Source organism: Rhinolophus ferrumequinum, chromosome 5 (assembly GCF_004115265.2).
Source record: "Rhinolophus ferrumequinum isolate MPI-CBG mRhiFer1 chromosome 5, mRhiFer1_v1.p, whole genome shotgun sequence".
Taxonomy (NCBI): Eukaryota; Metazoa; Chordata; class Mammalia; order Chiroptera; family Rhinolophidae; genus Rhinolophus; species Rhinolophus ferrumequinum.
In genome coordinates this window covers 63,804,484-63,824,569 of record NC_046288.1, presented here as the reverse complement: position 1 = coordinate 63,824,569, position 20,086 = coordinate 63,804,484, and the positions used below count along the sequence as shown (strand labels likewise).

The window sequence follows — 20,086 nt, the reverse complement described above, 5'->3', positions numbered from 1 at the left end:
TAAGGCACAATTGTTGCCTACCCTCATTAAGGTCCCTTGTATGCTTAAAGAGAGTAATCAATTGGATTTAATCACAAGTAACATTTAATAATATAGTTTTACTGTTATCTGAATCAAAAATATTTGGTGAAAAATATAAAATTCAGATTTCAGACCACAAAACATACTGGTAAGATAATATTTTGGACTGTGGTGCCAGAATTAAGTCCTCTAAACCCCATTAAGGTGACTTATATAAAACAGTAGAGTTATAGAACCAATAACAAAAAACACTCCTTGTTGATTAAAAAATGTGCATCAGGGTGGCCGGTTAGCTCAGTTGGTTAGAGTGTGGTGCTCATAACACCAAGGTTGCCGGTTTGATCCCCGCATGGGCCACTGTGAGCGGTGCCCTCCACAACTAGATTGAAACAACTACTTGACTTGAAGCTGATGGATCCTGGAAAAACACACTTAAAATAAATAAATAAAAGTTAGAAAAAAAAAAGCTATTAAAAATATGCATTAAAATTTAATGTATCAACAGACAAAATAAAATGCTTTAGGTAAAGAGTGTTGACTTTACTATTCTGTTTGTGTAAATGTCTTTTAGAACAAGCCAATTGATCTCTGATATTTTTGAAACACTACACATAAAAACCTTATGGTATTATTACTGTCTTGATTCTTGAATATAACAATTTTTAAATATAAATGTCAGGAAGAATCCTTGAACTATTTTTTTAGCTATAAACTCCAAGTCACATAGTATGCTACTGTTAAGTACCAGAAAACAATGTCACTAAAGAAAGATATATATGATTAAAGTATTGCAGTTTTTGTTCTTAACATAATTTTAGAAGATAAAACTTTATAAGAAATTTGTATTATAACTTTTAAAACATCTGTTATGAGGCAAATCCACAGATCAGTGTTTCTCTGGAGAATTGCTCTAAAGTAGATGTCAGCTTCGTAAGGGTAAAATTCAATATGCAATATTCAATCAATTGAATATTGAATCAATTGAATTGAACTAAATATCCAATTCAAAATTCAATATTAAATCAACAACAAAGTTAAACTTAGCTAGTTTTCAGTTTAACCCACTGCATAGCTCATTATCTAGCCATCTGTAATTAAACCTAGTTTGCAGTTTGATCCATCCTGATATTCATCTGTTTTCTCTTTGTTTTTCCCTTCGCTGATTAACTGAAGAACTCTGTTCTCTTTTTCAAGGCTACCCATACCTTGTTAATTACCAACATTCTAATGTGGAAAGAGCAATTTCTTAATCCTCAGGTGTCCAGACAATGGAATCCAATTTTCAATTCCCTTGCAGTTTTTACTGGTGACACATTGTCCCAGGCTTCCTTGGCCGAGTCCCAGTCTGGAGTCCGGAGATAAAATCATCTTCAAACAGACCAGACCCCAGGAAGGATGTCAGCTCTCAAAACTGCCTAACTCCCCCTTTCCTATATAAGAAAAAGCTAACCTGAAGTAGTGCAGCTGTCCACTCTCAGCCTCTGGGCCCGGCGACCCACCCCTCTCCCCCAGCCGTGCTTCTCTCCTTATTACCTGAGGCAGCCATTATCTTTGGACACTGCAATGGGCATTTTCTCTCTTCCTAACTTTATCAAAACCTTTCTTCACTCTCCCACTTTATAGAGTCTGTGAATACTTTCACCTTTTGTGAATGACCAAGGGTTAATTCCACGCCACAACAAGTTTTAAATTTTTACAAATTGTCATGGGCTTATCTTATTATATTTTTATACATGTAGAAAGGAATCAACAAATATTTGTTATTATTCCTGTATTTTAATATAATCTTACAAATATACTAGATTTGAAAAGAAAAGAAATAATTCCAAAGAAAATGATGAAGGGCTATATTTTGTGTAGTAACAGCACTCCATTGAGAGTCTTGGAGTCTCTGCATTAGTTTCAAAACTGGCACTAGACTGTGTTATGGGCTTGGGTATTTTTTTTTACTTCTCTTACACTCCCTGGACCTAAATATTCTCCTCTTTAAATTTTTACCTCAAGCATCGATTCAAAATTGATGTCTCCTTCCTCTGTGTCACCTCCAAAGAGTGCATATGTCTTTTATTGAACTTATTACACTGCCACACATGTACTCATTTGTGTGTATCTCCTATATTAGATTTCTACCTATTTAAATGTTCATTTATCGTAGTGTTACAGTCCATGGCACAGTATCTGCCTCAGAGTAAAAGGTCTTTTGGTGATAACTGACTTAAATATTGATGACTAAATAAATACTTAAGCTTTTCATGTATTAACCTATTTAAAACTGAATTAAAACACCAGAAACATCATGGAACAATAGTCACCAAAATCCCTATACATCTGTTTTTTTCACTGCCCTTATGCCAGTTAACAAAGAATATTAACAAAGAATACTAACAAGTTTACAGATCCTGACTCTGCAACAAAGCTGTCCTCAGAGATTTACTCTGATATCAATCCTGTGGATACCGAATATGAATTTTTGGTCTTTTTCATTAGTTAGTCTCTCTCATCAATCTCAAGTTAAATATCTCTTATTAACAATAGTGGTATTTTATACCGATTCTGAAGTATTTTGAAATATATTATTAATTAAAGCCAGTAGTTCACTTCCTTGTGAGGCATCGAAACAGATCAAATACATCAAGGAAAATGTCTGGTTTCACTTGGGAATCTGACAGCTGTCCCTAACATGTAATCTTTCCCAACTTTTCACTATAATGCACCATGAAGATAAAAAAAGAAAGCTGCAAGTTTCAACACTTAAAACTAAGGCACACCGATAATTACTTGGAAGACTCCACTAATAAGATGAACAAAGCCGATCTGAAAAAAAATAAATAAATAAAAAAAATAAAACTGTACCGTCTATAATTTGACTAACTTTAAAAAGCAGCCGTTTACCTAAAAGCGGGTAGGTAGAAAGACATTTAGTGTCACCTGGGGGCACCTTTTCCTTTTATAGCATACCATAAAATAGCTAGTCCAGAGAGTCCAGTAAATATCAGAACAGGAAAGTGTGTGGGGTTCCTAAAACTGGTGGATAGTACTCTATTCGCAGACCAAGTTAAGTGATCAAGGACAGAGGCAGAACTAGACAGAGTAGCTGTGAATGCTACTGACAGTTTGATCAGGAAGAAACATATTTCAAGTGTCAGAAAAGAGCATGATTTTAGGACTAGGTCCTAACTTGATACAAAAGCACTGAACTCAGTGAATATCCACCATATCATTGGGGGGAAGAAGACAGGAAGTATACTGAGTCACCAGAGTAGCTTTTCAAAAAGCACATACTTGCCCTCCACCCTATTCTCTAATTTTAAGATACAACAATTTCCAAATTTTTATTATGAATAAGAATCATTGAGGAAAACCTATTTAAAGGTAGGACTCCAGAATCCATAGCTAGAAATGTTCTTTCAGTAAGTCTGGGGTGGGTTTTAGAGTTTTCATCATGTGGATTGATATATGAGAATTTACTATATTCCAGGCACAAATCTAAGGGCTGTCTTCCTTCATGGAGCCTACATTCTAGTGAGAAGTAAGAAGGAACTCTAAACAATAAACAAAATAAATTACATTGTGACAAGTTAGTAAGGGCTATGAGAAAAATAACAGCATAAAGTTATAGAGAGGCTAGAAAAGTCAGAGAGAGAGAGAAGTTACAATGAAAAACACCATGGATATGGTAGATTTCATTGAGAAGTAGCATTTCAGCAATTTGAACAACATATACTAATTATGCAAATAAATACAAGTGGTCATGAAGACACTCTCTGTGGAGGTGGGAGAGGGCATATTTTTTTTTTTTTAAAACCACGAATTCTCATAAGCTTCTCCTCCCTTCTTTCAACATTTACCCACCTACTTCAGAACTCCGTGGATAATATAATTACACAAGAAAGTAGACCGATGATGACTAAGCTTACTCTAAAGGACAGAGTATAAGCTTCCAACAAAAATGTTTTACATAGAGATTTACATTCTTGGGTTTCTGGGTGTTCTGTTTTATTGTCTCATTGTCACTGAGACAATAAAGACATAATCTTCCATATGTATGGAAGATTAATGACTGTACACATAGCAAATTTGTTCAAAGGCTAATGATGGAATTATCTATTAATCTTTTTTCTCTATGATGTTTGCATATTTCAAAATTTATTCAATGTGTATATTTTATTCTATACTTTTTAAAATATGTGTACCTAATTTATTGTTTACGAAGCTTTACTAATTACATCTAATGGCGTATGTAAAAATAGAGCATCTACAAGAGAAAATACATTTAATAAATGTTCAAACATATCATTCCACCTTTTTTATTCCTTCCACGTATGCTAATTTGCAAATAAGATGTAAGCTGAAATTTACAAACTCTTATACTGTTGTATTGTTTTATTATTTTAGATGGCGCTCTATTTTTAATAATTCATCCAAGGTCAATTGAGTGAAATTCTAAAAAGACAGTGTAAGATGATTGTCAAGTGTTAACAACAAGGCTCCTTCACCTCTGTTAGGTAACCCAGACATTAATTGGTCAAACTTTCCAGATTAAAAAAAAAGGCTTTTCATCTTACGTATCTCAGTGTCAAAGCAAGCTCTCTCCCTTTTCACGTTAGTGTTACAGGATCACCCCAGATGCCAATTTGTCTGCTAAGTGCATTGGTATACACTCACGAGTTCCTTACATTTGCAAAATATCCATTTGTTCAACTCTTACTACTTTGATGAACTAAACTCTGTGATTACACCCTTAGTATCCACCTCTAAACAGACAGTGATATTACAAATTGATTGTTATGATACATTGCAGCATCAGAAATCCTAACATGTATAAAAACTACAAAAAAAAGCCACAATGATATCAAAAACAAAAATCACAAATCTAGTTGTGCAGAATTATGGTCCTTCTTTAAATAACTAAAGTAATTTAATTTTGATTTAGATCGATCCCAGGATATCCCTATTTCTTTAGACATTAATTAAAACACATTACTCTCTGAGAACCGAAAACTTCTGCACATTAGTGAAACGAGGTGGTGGTCTGTGGCCTATTCTAACTGGACCAGGCACTGTGTTTTTCACATTTGCCATGATGATTGGCATTAATAAGTTCCTCGGCGGACAGCACTGTCAAGCAAAGGAAAGATTATGTGAGATGAATGCATGAACTTCCATCCCTCCCAGAACTGAGCACTTGTTGCCAGAACTTGAGAATGTGAGTGGGGCACAGGAAGAAGTCACTGCTGTATTCTACTTGTGGGTCCTATAACTAGAGATTCAATTTTCTATTAGCCTTCTCACTAGAGAGTTCTAAGTTTGTGCTTGAAAGTTGCACAGTGTTAAGGCTGCTTTAAGAAATTTGAAAACAATGTATATCTCTGGTGCATTATAAAATGGCACAAATTAGGCAGTGATAAATATTGATGGATATCCTATTTCATAACATAAAATTGCAGGATTCTTATAGTACATAGCTTGGCAAAAAAAAAATATGCATTTAGCCCAAACAAAAGCCACAATTAGAGATAATAATGGTGCCCCGGACACAAGCAATATAAGCACTCTTTATCCTCTTCTAAACTGATCTTTTTCTAGAGAAGAGAAGCACTGACTCTTGCAATTATAAATGCAAGTGGGTTGCTGTTTCATGCAGTGCCTTGCTATATTTCTCTCTGGGAAATCATCCCTCTGGATCCATATTTTCCCCATGATTTAAATGAAACTTTAGAATAATAGAAAACTAAAATTGGAAGAAAGGTTGATAATGATCTACAAGTATATAATACTGTATGTATCATATAGGCTTATATGATACTGTCGCTCATGTTATTGATATCACAATTGACAATGACTTTTGACCTGGAAAAGGAAAGAATACAGGAAATAAAGTAGAGAGTATAAGAATGTGGTGGGATGGATGGATCAGAGTTCTAAGGAGATCAAAGAACGAAAGAATGATCTGGAATGATTGCATGTACTGATCAGAGAGTGGGACTCCAAAGATGAAATTAGAGAGAACGTACAATAGCAAGGAAAAATGTTGAAGAAGCTGAGAGGAGCTAAATTCATCAGAAATGTCAAGAATTGCACAGTGATCAAATCAATAATAGATGCACAAAGATTTACCTGAGATATTGTCACGTCCAGAAGAAGAAGATCCAATAAATCATCATTGAAGGGAGAAGTAAGAAAACAATAAAACTGTAAGGTAATAATCCCCTATTCAATACGTGTAATTATTTCATACAATATTTTTGATATGTTACATTCTAGCTGTGAAAAAAGATTGTTTTTTTATTCCCAATAGAGAGCAAAGCTTCTTATTCCTCACTAACAGACATCTCAATTTCTGCCTCAGAGCTCTCATCCATGCCATTTTCTTTTTCTTGTGTATTTTCCTAACTCTGTAATTTCCTATCATTTAATTTCATTACAAAACAGCTCCACATTGTAGGAGATTTTTCCTGATAAACTCTTCTATGTTCTGAATTTTTACTCCCTCAGCATTTTGCCATTTGCACATTTTTTATGCTTAAACTTTGCATATATTAACAGTTATTTCAATGCTAATTCTATGCATATGCAATCTCTCAAACTATACATAAGCAAGAACTATGTAAAAGTATATAACATATAAATTGTAAATAGATAATGCAATAAGGTATTAAGACTGGGAGTATGTATTCATTATTTTATTTAAAGATGTTTTGAAATAGCTGATTTTATTTATACTTCTCAACAAACAAAACAAAACAATGATGTATAATCTCTCTTATTAAGAAAGGCTGTGTTGTTTCATGTTTGAGTATGGATTAGGGGTCAGATGGCATGAGTTGAAAGAATTATGAGTGAATACAAATAAAAAGCTTAGAACAGTGACTGAAACACACAGTGAAAGTGTTGCATAAATATTAATTTTATTATCCTTATTTATATTATAAAATACCTACAGAATAAAAAACAGTCAACTGGAAATGAGGAAATAAGGCCCAAAATAAAGTAAGTTTGTCTTCCCGGGAAGCTCAGAGCCAAGAAATGAGAATTTTCAAGAAATATTAAAACATGACTTTGCTTCTTTCTCTGGCCTACATCAATGTTCCCTTTTGGTAACATAACTTAGATACAATGTGCTAATTGCACAAATTGAGTTATACACCTACCCTTGTGACTTGGCTTTTTCTAAGCCTGTTATATTCTGTAAATTGAATATAAATAAGTGTACTTGCCTCATAGAGTTTTAGCAATAATTAAATAAGGCAAGTTACACAATAAGTAGTATAAATTTTCTTTTTATTATAATCATCATTATTTATGGCTTGGGACATAAAGAGAAAGAGATAGTAAGCTAAGATACTTCCAGCACTTACTATGTACCAATCACTGCAATGATTGTGGATAATAAAAGTATAGATAATCCTATCTTTATATATTAAATTATATGTGCCAAGTATTATTTCCTGATTTATTTTCTTCACATCTGCCTCAAAGAGCAGCTAGGTGAATAACTAGACATCAAGATCGTGTGAATGAGTAAAATGATAGAAGTAGGTGAAAAAAGGCAACACAGTGAAAAAAGTTATTGGCTGTATTGTGGTGTAGAAAGTTTTGGAATGTGAAGTAGGAGCTGTTTTGAAGAATCAATGTTATCCTTATTCTGATATTCAAGAGCTCAACATGTGACCCCATGTGCAAATGTAGCTTAAAACATTGCACAATGACAAAGCATTTGACCTCATGGACTATATCAAGTTAATGCTTCTTAGTCATTTTTACTATTCAGGTTCTAAAAATATGTAATAATTGCATAGTATTTTGCAAATGTTAAGTGGCTTCAGAAACATGTTGCGTATATCAAATATCCATAGGTGAAGAGCAGTTTCCTTTTACCAAAGGGAGAACAAAAACATACAGAAGTGATAGGGTAGGTAGATAAATAGAAATGAGCAGCAGAAGGAGCGACTTAGCCCTGTTAGAAAGCCCCTTGCTGCAGCTCCGACTTGCTCTAAGACCCCTCGCCTCGCAGCTGCCAGGCAGGACTCCCAGCTTACACATACCCCTAAATCAAAGAGATATGTTGTTAGGAGTCAGAGAAGGTGCAGGGAGGGTGGCGGACACATCTTGTTTGTCAAGATCATCAGTACCTTACTAGCCCACCAACAGGATTCCAGGTTTTCATACACCCCTAAGGGATATGTTTACTCACCCCCCCAAAAAAAAAATCAAGGGGATGTGTTTACCTATGCCCCTCAATCAAAGAAATGCATTGGGAAGAGAAGTAGATGTCCTACTTATCAGCACATCCCGTTTGTCGCCAGTACCTCACTAGCCCAACAGGATCCCAGGTTTTCACACACACCTAAGGGATGTATTTACATATCCCCCAAGTCAAGGGGATGTGTTTACTTATGCTCCTAAGTTCAAAGGGATATATTTGTTCATGCTCCTAAATCAAAATAATGCATTGCTAAATGCCAGGAGACTAGGCACCTCAGGAGAAAAGAGATAAAGAAGGGAAGGCGGAGGCAATTCTACCCATGGAAATAAAAGCCTTCATACAATGTAAGGTGGGGCTCCTTCCCTCTCTTGGGTCAGCCTGCTCCACCTCTCAGAGTGTACTCTCTTTTACTAATAAACTTATGCTGTTCATGCTGCTCAAAATTCTATCCCTTGATTGAATTCATTCCCTCAAAAAGAAGAGCCGAGGTTATCAACCTCCTTTTCCCGGTAACAGAAGCAAAGTAATATTTAATGGTTAAAAATTCGAAGAAAAAGTAAAGTGAACCCAAAATTATTTTGACTTAATAAATTCACGTCTGTTGAGATTTGTTCAGCTTTCCTTGACTCAGTGTATTTTATAAATGCTAGCCCCACCCTGATATGCATTAAACCTTGAGGACAAGAACCATATGATTTCACTTTATGTATAATATAAAATAGAAAGCACCAAACAAAGGAAAAAAAAAAACGTATTTGTACAGACAACAATGTGGTGGTTACCACAGGGAAAAGGGAGGTGGCGGAGGTGGAAGAGGGTAAAGAGGATCAAGCAAATGGTGACAGAAGGAGGAGACTAAACTTTGAGTAGTAAGCACACAACGCAATATACAGATGATGCATTATAGTATTGCACATTTGAAACTTATATAATCTTATGGACCATTTCACCATAATAAATTTAATTAAAAAAAAATTCTTAGGAGTGGATATAGTACTTCATGTGGTACAATACAATATGTAATAGAGAGCTCTCATAGATGTCAGAGGTCATGAGAAGACTGTCGTAGATCTCAGGGTTTTCATGTATTTTCTTCTCAGAAAAAAATGTTTATACACGAGAAGAGTGACATTGTTAAAATTTACTGGAGTCTGTGATTCTGGAAAAGAGCAATGGTTAAGAAATCTCCCTACCCTTTTGGGTTCTGGAAATAGTTCAGTACAAAAAAAAAAAAAAAAAAAAAAAACCCTACCCCATATGACATAGATTAAACTCACAGATGCTCTCTTGTTTTCTTTTGACAAAGCCAGACAAAGGCCCTCAAAATTCCCATCCTTTGCCTCATGAATGATTAGCTGAATTGTTTGTCCCTGCTGATCAATTGGAACAAAAATGCTCATTAACTAAACTTTGGGCAAGATTTTCTCCTCCCCTAGACCTCTGAACTTCGACCCAGCCTCAGCCTGGGCAAGCATACAACCCCTCCTTAAAGGTTTCTCTGAAGAAGAGACTTACCAGGGTAAAGCATTCACTGCCCTACTGTTCAATCATGACACCTTTGCTCATGCTACCTTCCCATTCCCCTTCTGTCCGGCCTTGGTTACGCCTTCTTACAAAATAAAAACTCTAGTGACCTAACCTTTAAGATACTAACAGGTTCCTCCGATTATAATAGCCCTCTCCAATCTCCATCTCCCCTTATTGCAAAAGTCCCCTTCCTCCCTCTTGCAATATTGCTTTCGAATAAAATCTCTCTCCCTACCTAAGTCCAGAGTTGTTTTTTATTTGACAAGAGGAAAGTGAAAACTAAAATAGAAAAGCCACATGGGGACTCAAAGCAATTACTGACAATATTAAGGTACGTTTTCATGATTGCTTTGCTTATAAAAACATAAACTAAAAACCAGAAAACCTGAAGCCATTTCCTAGCTCTGCCTCTTAACACTTGATGTGACCTTGGGCAAGTCATAAAACTTTTGATGACTTTCAATTTCTCTCCTGATAAAGCTAGAATCACAATGCCTACCTCCAGGACATTTAAAAGGATCAATGAGATAATGCATATGAAAGAGATTAGCAAATTGCAAAGTCCCTTCATTGCATTTATTACCAATATATGAGTCTCCTCCCTGTTACTGTCCATCACTCTAAACAGCTCCTGTCTTACAAGGATGGTTTAAAATGTTTGCAAGATTATCAAATGTGATGATCCCTGCAGGACAGAATAAAAGGTGAATAGAGAAAAATAAAATTTATCCAGAAATAACTCCACTTAACTTGACCATAAATTTTTTCTCAAAAGACCTCCAACCAAAATTGGGAGAATTATCTGAAGGACAATTAACACTAGACTAGAGAATACAATATAGTGAAAGTGAAATATTTCAAAGGTTAAATACAATTAAATTTAAAAACATGAAATATTATGATTATAAATATTACAAGGCATCATTTTGGAAATAAAGAATTTAAGCATGCAAAACAAGACCCATAGATGTATTAAACAAACAAAAACCCTTCAATTAAAAAAAAAGAATTTAAGAAAAGTTTTTATGTAAGGGAGAAACTTGGCATAAAAGCAATATGACACTAGATTGTTTGAAGCTTAGTAAAATAGTAAGTTTTTGGGGTTAGCGAATCAATCCTTCCATAAGAAGGTCTTTTTTATATTATTAATCTTTAAGATTGAAAACATTTAAACTTGTTTTCTCTAGTACAGAGAGGTGGCAGTTTGACTCTTATTATGTTTTTAATTCAAAGAAAAATATTTTTAAAGTTCAACCCTCGAGGTTATAGTAGTTCTTTAACTTCTTTTTCCTTTTCTTATACTGAAGAACTTCTCCCTACCTGAAGAATTTTCTTTGCATATTTCTTAAAATTAAAAGCAGTATAATTCATTTTATTTCATATATGATAAATAGGGACCTAATTATTTAGTAGCCAAGCCCACTTATTCTCGTTCATTTTATTCAAGAATTTTTAAAATTATACACACACATTTGCCTACAAGAGAATATATGCTATTTGCATTTTAAATTTGTATGTTTTATTTGCCTATTCAGGAACTGAAAGTACTAATTACTATATCTAATAAATTTATTTCTATACTGAGTAATGTCAAGGACTTTTCATAAATTCAGTTTTATGTCATTCATATATTTTTAATCTTAAGTGATAAGAAATCTCACTTAGATTATGAATCTTTATTATATTTCATTCTACATTGTTCTTGACTCAACCATCAATATGTTTATCTTTCTTTTCAGTTCTGGCCATTAGAAATATTAAATCAAAACTGTTGCTTTGTTTTATTTTTGTATATTTTCCTCAAAATTTTCATGAATAAGAAATTATTTTTAAACACCAAAGCAGCAATATTACTGTTTTACAATATTTTTTCAACACTTAACGACCATTGAACATTATGAGCAAGATACAGTTCAAATTGCAAAACAAACAGGAAAATTAAACTTAAATTTTTGTTCTGTAAGTTTGTAACATAAACAACCTTGGATTTCAGTTTCCTCCCTTATAAAATGAAGTATGTAAACCATATATTTCACAAAATCTCTTTAAAAGCCAGCTTCCTAAGGTCTAGTTAAATTCATTAGAATGTTATAAATGAAAGCCCTTCTTTATTGAATACTTTTTTTACTAACTAAATAGTTTCTCAAACATAACACATTAAGCATTTACTGAGTACAGTATTTCTCAAATATGAGGTCTGACAATTAAATTTGGGAAATTGTTGCAAGGATGTTGCTGACCTTTTTTGATATCAGAGGGATTATTCATTTTGAATTTGTACCAACTGGACAGTTAACCAAGTTTACATTTTGGAAGTGCTGCAAAGGCTGTGTGAAAAAGTTAGATGACCTGAACTTTTCACCAACAATTCATGGCTCTTGCATCACGACAATACACCAGCTCACACAGTACCATCCGTGAGGGAGTTTTTAGCCAGTAAACAAATAACTGTATTGGAACACCCTCCCTACTCACCTGATCTGGCCCCCAATGACTTCTTTCTTTACCCAGAGTTAAAGGAAATATTGAAAGGAAGACATTTTGATGACATTCAGGACATCAAGGGTAATACGACGACAGCTCTGATGGCCGTTCCAGAAAAAGAGTTCCAAAATTGCTTTGAAGGGTAAATTAGACGCTGGTGTCAGTGCGAAACTTCCCAAGAGGAGTACTTGGAAGGTGACTGCAGTGATATTCAGCAACGAGGTATGTAGCACATTTTCTAGGATGAGTTCAAGAATTTAATTGCCCGACCTCATATGAACAAGAGTAAACAAAACTTATAACCTGCAGAGCACACTTTTTAATATATTGCATTTAATTTTACAAATGAATAAATAATTGAACACAATGTTGACCTCTATTTCCCTTCCTCCATCTTTACTCCTTATTCAACCATCACATCACATGTGCTGATATGTTTTCCTGAGTTTTCCAACATTAGCGGAAGTGAAATGAATAGTTTTGTAATGCATCACTGTCCCCTGAAAACAATAAAATGCTCTTAATTACTTGTGTAGTTGTGCTAAGCACTACATAGAAATTGTTGCAAATACGTTTTTGTTCATTTTGATTTTACAATCATAAAATAAGTATACTCCTTCCAAATGAAAGATATCCCAATCAAAGTCATGTCTTGGGTGGCAGACCTTTCAAACTGAACCTTTCATGTCACATAGAGTGAACTGCAGGAAAGCTCAAATCCTAAACTGTACTTTCTTTTGATACCAACATTTCTTTACTTCTCAGTAGACCAGTTTACTTTTTGAATCTCTCTTTATTATAAAACACAGATAATGATCTTTGCTTTGTGTGAGTTATGGGATTACTCTCAGGATCAGAGGAATACGACATATGAGAGGGCATTGTGAACTATGAAATATATTTTATTCAAACTGAAACGTCACCTTTTTTGGTACCCCTTCTTAAATAGAGATCGTATAGACATGATATAGCTCATTACCATACAAAGCTCATAAAAAATCTGTGGGTACTTATAACTTCTGCTTTTAAAAATTGAGAATGGAAACATGTAAGTGTTCTGCTTCAAAACTCACAATTCAGCAATCACATTTATATTTTCCTGTTACTTCTGTTTTTATTTGTTTTCACACAAAACTGTAGATAACAAAAATGTTAGAGTTTGATTCAATGTGAATGCAAGTTTGATTATTTTGTGAATGACTGCCTGAGAGTGAGTTCAGTACTGGTAGAAAATTTTAACTATTTTCACACAGAAAATCATCTCGTGAAGTCTCTGAAAGCTTCCACTTCCCACGTAGGCCAAATAAATCTGAACTTTCTTGCTCTAACCTAAAGGTGCATCTTAGAGCCACATGAGTTTGCCTCCCCAAAACACTGAAGATTTGTACAATGACCCACATTAAGTCTACATTCAAATAAACAGTTATAAAATAAGGTGAAAAAAATCTTACAGGGTCAAAATTACCCTTGCATTGCTGCTTATTTGGCTAAATAAGTTCTAGGTTTTTATTTACATAAAACAATTGCTTTGCTTAAAGCCGTGAAATCACTCTGGATGGCAAAACGCTAATGTGCTGGAACCAACAATAGTTTCATAGGTCTCAAATCATCTCAGCCTAGGGAGTACATTTGCATTAACTGGAACAGTCAAGTGCAATGCCCATACAGCTTAAACTTGCCATTCTTTGGCTTTTGCTTTCATCCAGTAAAGCATTTGTGTAAGTGAATGATGGGTTGGTATAAGAATCTCCATTTGGGCAGGTCATTTATGGTCTTGCATGTTAAAGGGTTTGAATATTATTTTAAAGAGAATGAGATGTTTTTCAAGGGAACAGAGAGGTATATTTAGGAAGAATATTCTAACATACAATATTTTGCAGACACAAAACCAGGTAGAAGAAAATAACAATAGTTATTAAAAATGATTGCAATCAATGTAACATTTTGGAAATATAGCAAAATAGTCAAACCTGTGAAGTTTTACAATGGGAAAGTAATAGAAGTTGGTAGAGAAATAAAGTATTGGAGAGAGAAATACATCTCTAAGGTTTTAAGCCTATATAACTACAAGAAATGTAGTCTCTTTGGCATACATAAGAGATAAGGCAGGGAAACTGTCTTGTCGAATATTTTATAATTTTAAAATGTTGTGTTTAAAATGGTAACAGAATATTCAATCAGAAACATGTCCACAGAGAAATAAAAGCCTAGATCTCAGAAGAAAGGACTGAGATGAAGACACAGATTTGGGAGACTTTTATAGAGACAGTCTAACAATCCAAACAACTTTACTCTGAGGAAGAGAAGGTGCAGAGAAACTAAGAGCCTCCAAATCATTAGAAGTCATGCATCTAAAGCCAAGATGTGTTAGAAAATTCTCATAACCTGAATTTTAAAAAATGGATCATTGCTCACAAAAATGATGATTTATAGTATCATTTATCATTTATTTTATTTTTACTCAGTAGAAGTTACTTGTATGTATTTTATATAAGGCATGTCTATTAGGCAATACATTACATTTCCAAACAATTCAGGATAACAGTATCTAATGTATGTATGTATGTTTCCATAACTTGAATTATGAACTACGATTAAAATTAAAGATGTTGTGATGGTTCGGATCTCCCATATCAACAATTGTGATATAAATTATATTAATTTTTTTCTCATTAACCCATCTCAGTTTAATTTATATTTGGGTAGTATATAAAATATGCAATAACTCTCTGTTTTTTTCTATTGTAAATACCAGTGTGTTTAATTACACAGCATAATCATCAAACTCACGTTAAAAAAGTATAAATACATGAAACAGAAGAACATATTTGCATCTCAATTTTAATTTTTCTCTGACGGAGATTATGGAAAGTTACATTTGTCTATTAGTGTTCACTATTCTCAATCAAAATTGCAAGTCATGCCAAACCAGTCCAGAAAAATGCAAGTGTAAAACAATCTGTGACAGTTACTTCATAATAATAGTCACAAACTGAAAACGAATTCTGACTTATATAAATTGAAAAAAAAAGATATATATTATATATATATATATATATATATATATATATATATATATATATATATAATTAAGTTGTTTACTTTCTGTTTTGCTTTTCAAAAAAAACTTTGGACAAGTAACCTTATTTCTCTGAATCTCAGTTGCCCCTTTGTTAAAATGTAAATAATGAAACTTGATTTACTGTGTTTCCCCAAAAATAAAACCGAGTCTTATACCGTGTTTCCCTGAAAATAAGACCGGGTCTTATATTAATTTTTGCTCCCAAAGATGCATTAGGGCATATTTTCAGGGCACGTCTTATTTTTTTCATGTGCAACAATCTACATTTATTCAAATACAGTCATGTCACCTTCTTCTGGAACATCGTCATAACGTACTAAATGCATCTGTCTGGCTGACGATCTTAACTGGGGCTTACTTTTGGGGTAGGTCTTACTTTGGGGGAAATTCGGTAACTGATTCATGGAATTATTATAATCATGAAATAAGATGAGTAAAAATGGCCTATAAATTATAAAGTGGATGAGAGGTTTTACCCAAACAGAAATGTCTTAAAAATAAATGTTGTAACAATAGAAACAAACAATACAACTATAACAAAAAACTGTCCTTTGACCTCATAGGAGGCCACAGAAAGTTCTATTAAAAAGTAGTGATAGTTGTTTTCTTCACTTCTTACCTGCTTGCCATTTTTCAACCTTCCTTACTCTGGCTAATGTCCCCAGCATTACACAGAAACTGGTCTAGAGCCTAGACAATGTTATTCTTGTTGCTAAAAGATCAACATGTCCTCATTTACCTAGAATTATAATCAGAATTTAAGACAATGTTGCCATATTAAGGGAGACCTTGGGGAAATTTTGTAAGGATGATGATGTAATTTTCAAGATTTAACAATTTAGTTTATTTTTCTTTTAATTTTTTCTGTTTTCTTTTTCCTTTCCCTCTTACACATACCTGATTCAATCACTGTTTTCTCTGAGCTACATGCATACCTCCTTAATCTGGTTAATCGGCAAAACGTTAACTTGAAAGAAATGGAGTCAGCCCTTAGCCATCTGGATACCAGCAACCAGACTGCAGTTCTGGACTGCAATTTTCCATCACATGACATATGAATCAACCCTATGACCAAGTTTGAGAAAACCATCACGTAACAAAATGGACCCCAGGAAATCTTCTCCCGAACAAGTTGTATGACTAACTCTCCCCCTTTCCTTTGTTCTGCTGTTTCTTGTGTACCTATAAAACTCCTTGACCATTTTAGAAATGGGTAAGGTGGACTTTAAGACAGCAGTCCACCATCTTCCCAGAATGCCGGCATTTTATATAAACCTACTTTTCTTTCCACCAACCCTTCTCTTTCGATCATTGACTCACCAGTAGCAAGCAGCCAAACCTAAGATCAGTAAAAATTTCAGCCAGCCCCAGTCATTTTCTCCATTATTTCTTCCTCAAGTCACAGTAAATTAACATATGTAATTATGAGTAAAACTGGTCCCTATCTGCCTTCAATCATATAACTCCAAACCCTTTTTAAAGCTCTCTTAAATAAAAGTTCTGGAGCTGTCACCATTACCCATCTCCTCTTTCATAAAATGTATATTTCTCTTGCTTTCACAAACCCCACTGTCTCCTGATTTTCAAGGACACATGTGTCTGCTCCTTCACAGGCACTTTAGGTGAATACTTCTTTTATCTGGCATTTAAATGCTGGAACTCTTTAGAACTTGAGTTTAAGTCTTACTCTTTCTCATCTATATTCTTTTTGTAAATAATCATAATTTCTTGGTTTTCCACCAGCTATATGTTGATTTATTCTCAAATTTATATAGATAGTATAGAAGTATTTCTTGAATTCCACTGTTAACATCAATTTCTTATTTGGTATTTTCACTTGAAATCTCACATGAATTTTCATTTCTCATTTCCAAAATTTAACAATTTTCTCTCAAAACTTATACCAATAAATGTCAGATCTACCAAAGTCAAAATACTGAGAATCATCCTTAATCATTCTCTCTCAACATCTATTAATCAGTGACTTAATTTGTTTGTACTACCTAAAAATAGTCTCTAGTACAACCATTTTTCCCTTTTACACTATCTGCTACTCTCTCTCCTTCTACTCCTACTTCTTTAATCAATTCATCACAGAACAATCAGATGGTATTTTGAAAATACTCCCTGCTTACAATACACTAAAGGCTTCCAACTGTCATTGTCAAAAGCCCTGGGTGATTACCTCCTCCTATCTCTCTAGCTTTATCTAGTGCCTTATTTTGACCTAGCCTTCCATAGAAAACTTTCTTTTAGTTGTTTAAAGATGTTAATTTCTTTCCTGCCCCAGAGCTTTTGCACACGCTATTCTGTCATGAAAGCCAGCAGTTCATACACATCTCACCTTACTAATTCTTTCCCTCTTACTTTTCCCTAGACTTCCACTCTTAGTTCAGTACTATGTTATTACCTCCAATGAAAACATTCCCCAACTATTTCAAATCCATATACCTCATAATGTCTCTTATAAATTTGTGCGTTTTATTGTGATACTTACTACACATTACATATTTCCACTTGTTCTTTTCATTATTTAGTGTCTCTTCACTACTTGTATAAAGAAAGAGATCAAGACCATTATATATCTAAGTTACTTCAGTGCCTGGCACATAGTACATTCACCTGTCAAGTTCACACAGAAAAGAGAGTGATTGAGGATTTTAAATGATACAGTCTAATTAATAATAGTTTTCTATATTTGGCAAATTATCAAGGAAGAACATATACTGACACCCCTAGCTAAAGAAACCTAGGGCGTTCATGTATTGTCACATACACAAATAATTTTTTATTTACTTTCTTTTTTACCACTCTCTCTTAAACATACTAGTTACTAGTTTATAGTATTTCCATCAAATATAGCAACCTGTTATCAATATATGATCATTGCCTCTAATTTATAGATAACAAATCAAAAATTTAGAATAAGTGAATAATTTTTTAAGAATTGATAAAGAATCAAATAAGAAAACCTGCTTAGTTCTTTGGATTCTGAAGGCCGGTTTAAAAAAATAAAAAATAAAAATCACCTCACCTCACATGAAAAGATTTCAAATAGAATGCTCTATTCATCTGTACATTATAATTAACTCTGTTATTTCTCCATTAAGCACACATTAACTATAAAATGTGACTTTTCTGTGAAAAGGTCAATGTGGATGTTCTTTCCGCTGATTTCATTTCTACCATAACTGCAAGTCTGAGTGCAAAGTTATGTTACTTGAGGGCTCAGATTGGAGGAACTCAGGCAAAAAAATGACTTCTTATGGCTTCTTATATAAAAGTGATATCGCTGAAGTATTAATAAAAGTTGTGCTTTAATCATGTCCACTTGTTCTTTTCATCATTTAGTATTTCTTTTCACTACTTGTATAAAGAAAGAGAGCAAGGACGATTATACATCTAAGTTACTTCAGTGCACATAGTACATTAATAAATAACTTTATCTTGAAAAGTACATGTGCAGTTTAACTACAATAATTTTTAAAATATTTACAATATAAACTATTAATTTTCCTATAAAAATTGTCAATCAAAAAAAACAGCAAAGGAGTAATTTCTTAGATAAATTAATCATGAATTGTGAGTGCTGTCTTATTTTAAAATAAATTTCCTAATATATATTCCACATTATTTGGAACTGAATTTGTATGCAGCATCTACATCACAAAAATAAAAGCAATATATTAATGTTAATTAATCTGAATAATTATTTCTTGTATAAGATAGGTCACAAGCATCATTTATGATTTAATATTATATAAATCAAGATGAATATAATGCATAAATGTTAGCAAAATGATGAAGAATAACATTGTCATGATTGCAATGGATTTATTGTTGAGCAGATGAAGAGGAGAAAAATGGGAGTAGTTAGTTCCTGTAGCTCAATAAAACATATGGAAATGAATGCTTTCATTAATTATTGGAGAAAATAATGGGAAAAATGTTCTCCTTCTCCTTGGAGAAGATTATATCAAATTGTTGTTTTTGACAGGGCGAAATAATCGTCGAAGTGCCTTACATATGTATAATGCTATTATAAAGTATATTTCAACTAAATCAAAGTTCTTATCTCAACGCTTCACTCTGTTATATACTACATATTCAATTTGCACTGTCATTGGAAACACCAAGATAAAAAGTCAAGTTGTTATATAAATTCATGCCTTTTCTCTCTCTTAATGACCCATAGTTTCCCACTTGAATTATATATCTCCCCATCCTCAAATCATTTACTAGATATGGGGCATCTTAAGACCGCTTACTCTGTTAAATTCATCTTTGAATTCACTTTACTTTTCCCCCATCCCATACACAATCAAGTTATCAATGAGATATATAAAATCTCATTCAATTTAATTTGTTCAAAAATTAATTGAATAATCCATGTTTCCAGCACAATGTATCATGTAGGGATCTAAAGACCTTTAAGCAAAGACCTTAGCTTCAAAGAATTGAAGGTATAGTGAATCTACTGGAAGAATAAATGATAAACAACAAGACAATAAAAAAAGTGCTAGAATAGATGAAAGGACAACTAGGAGGATTTTAGGAGTGGTCCACAGACATATTTGATGTGTGTCTAGAAGGGTAAATTATTTTTCTCTGCAGGAAAGGGGGCAGTTACAATGGTTAGAAGGAAACATGTATAACTATTAGAACTGTGGGAATCTGAGCATGTACAGAAATTATAAAGAAATAAGAAATGAAGAAGATTATGAGGGGGTGAATGCAGGAGATAAAACGGAGATAAGCTGACCTCA

General features: G+C 33.5%; 1 non-coding gene across 1 annotated transcript; it reads left to right on the top strand.

Moving 5' to 3' along the window:
• Positions 1–304: 304 nt before the first annotated feature.
• TRNAM-CAU (transfer RNA methionine (anticodon CAU)) lies at positions 305–378 on the top strand. The gene has a single exon. It is a non-coding gene; the product is annotated as a tRNA-Met (tRNA).
• Positions 379–20,086: the final 19,708 nt, after the last annotated feature.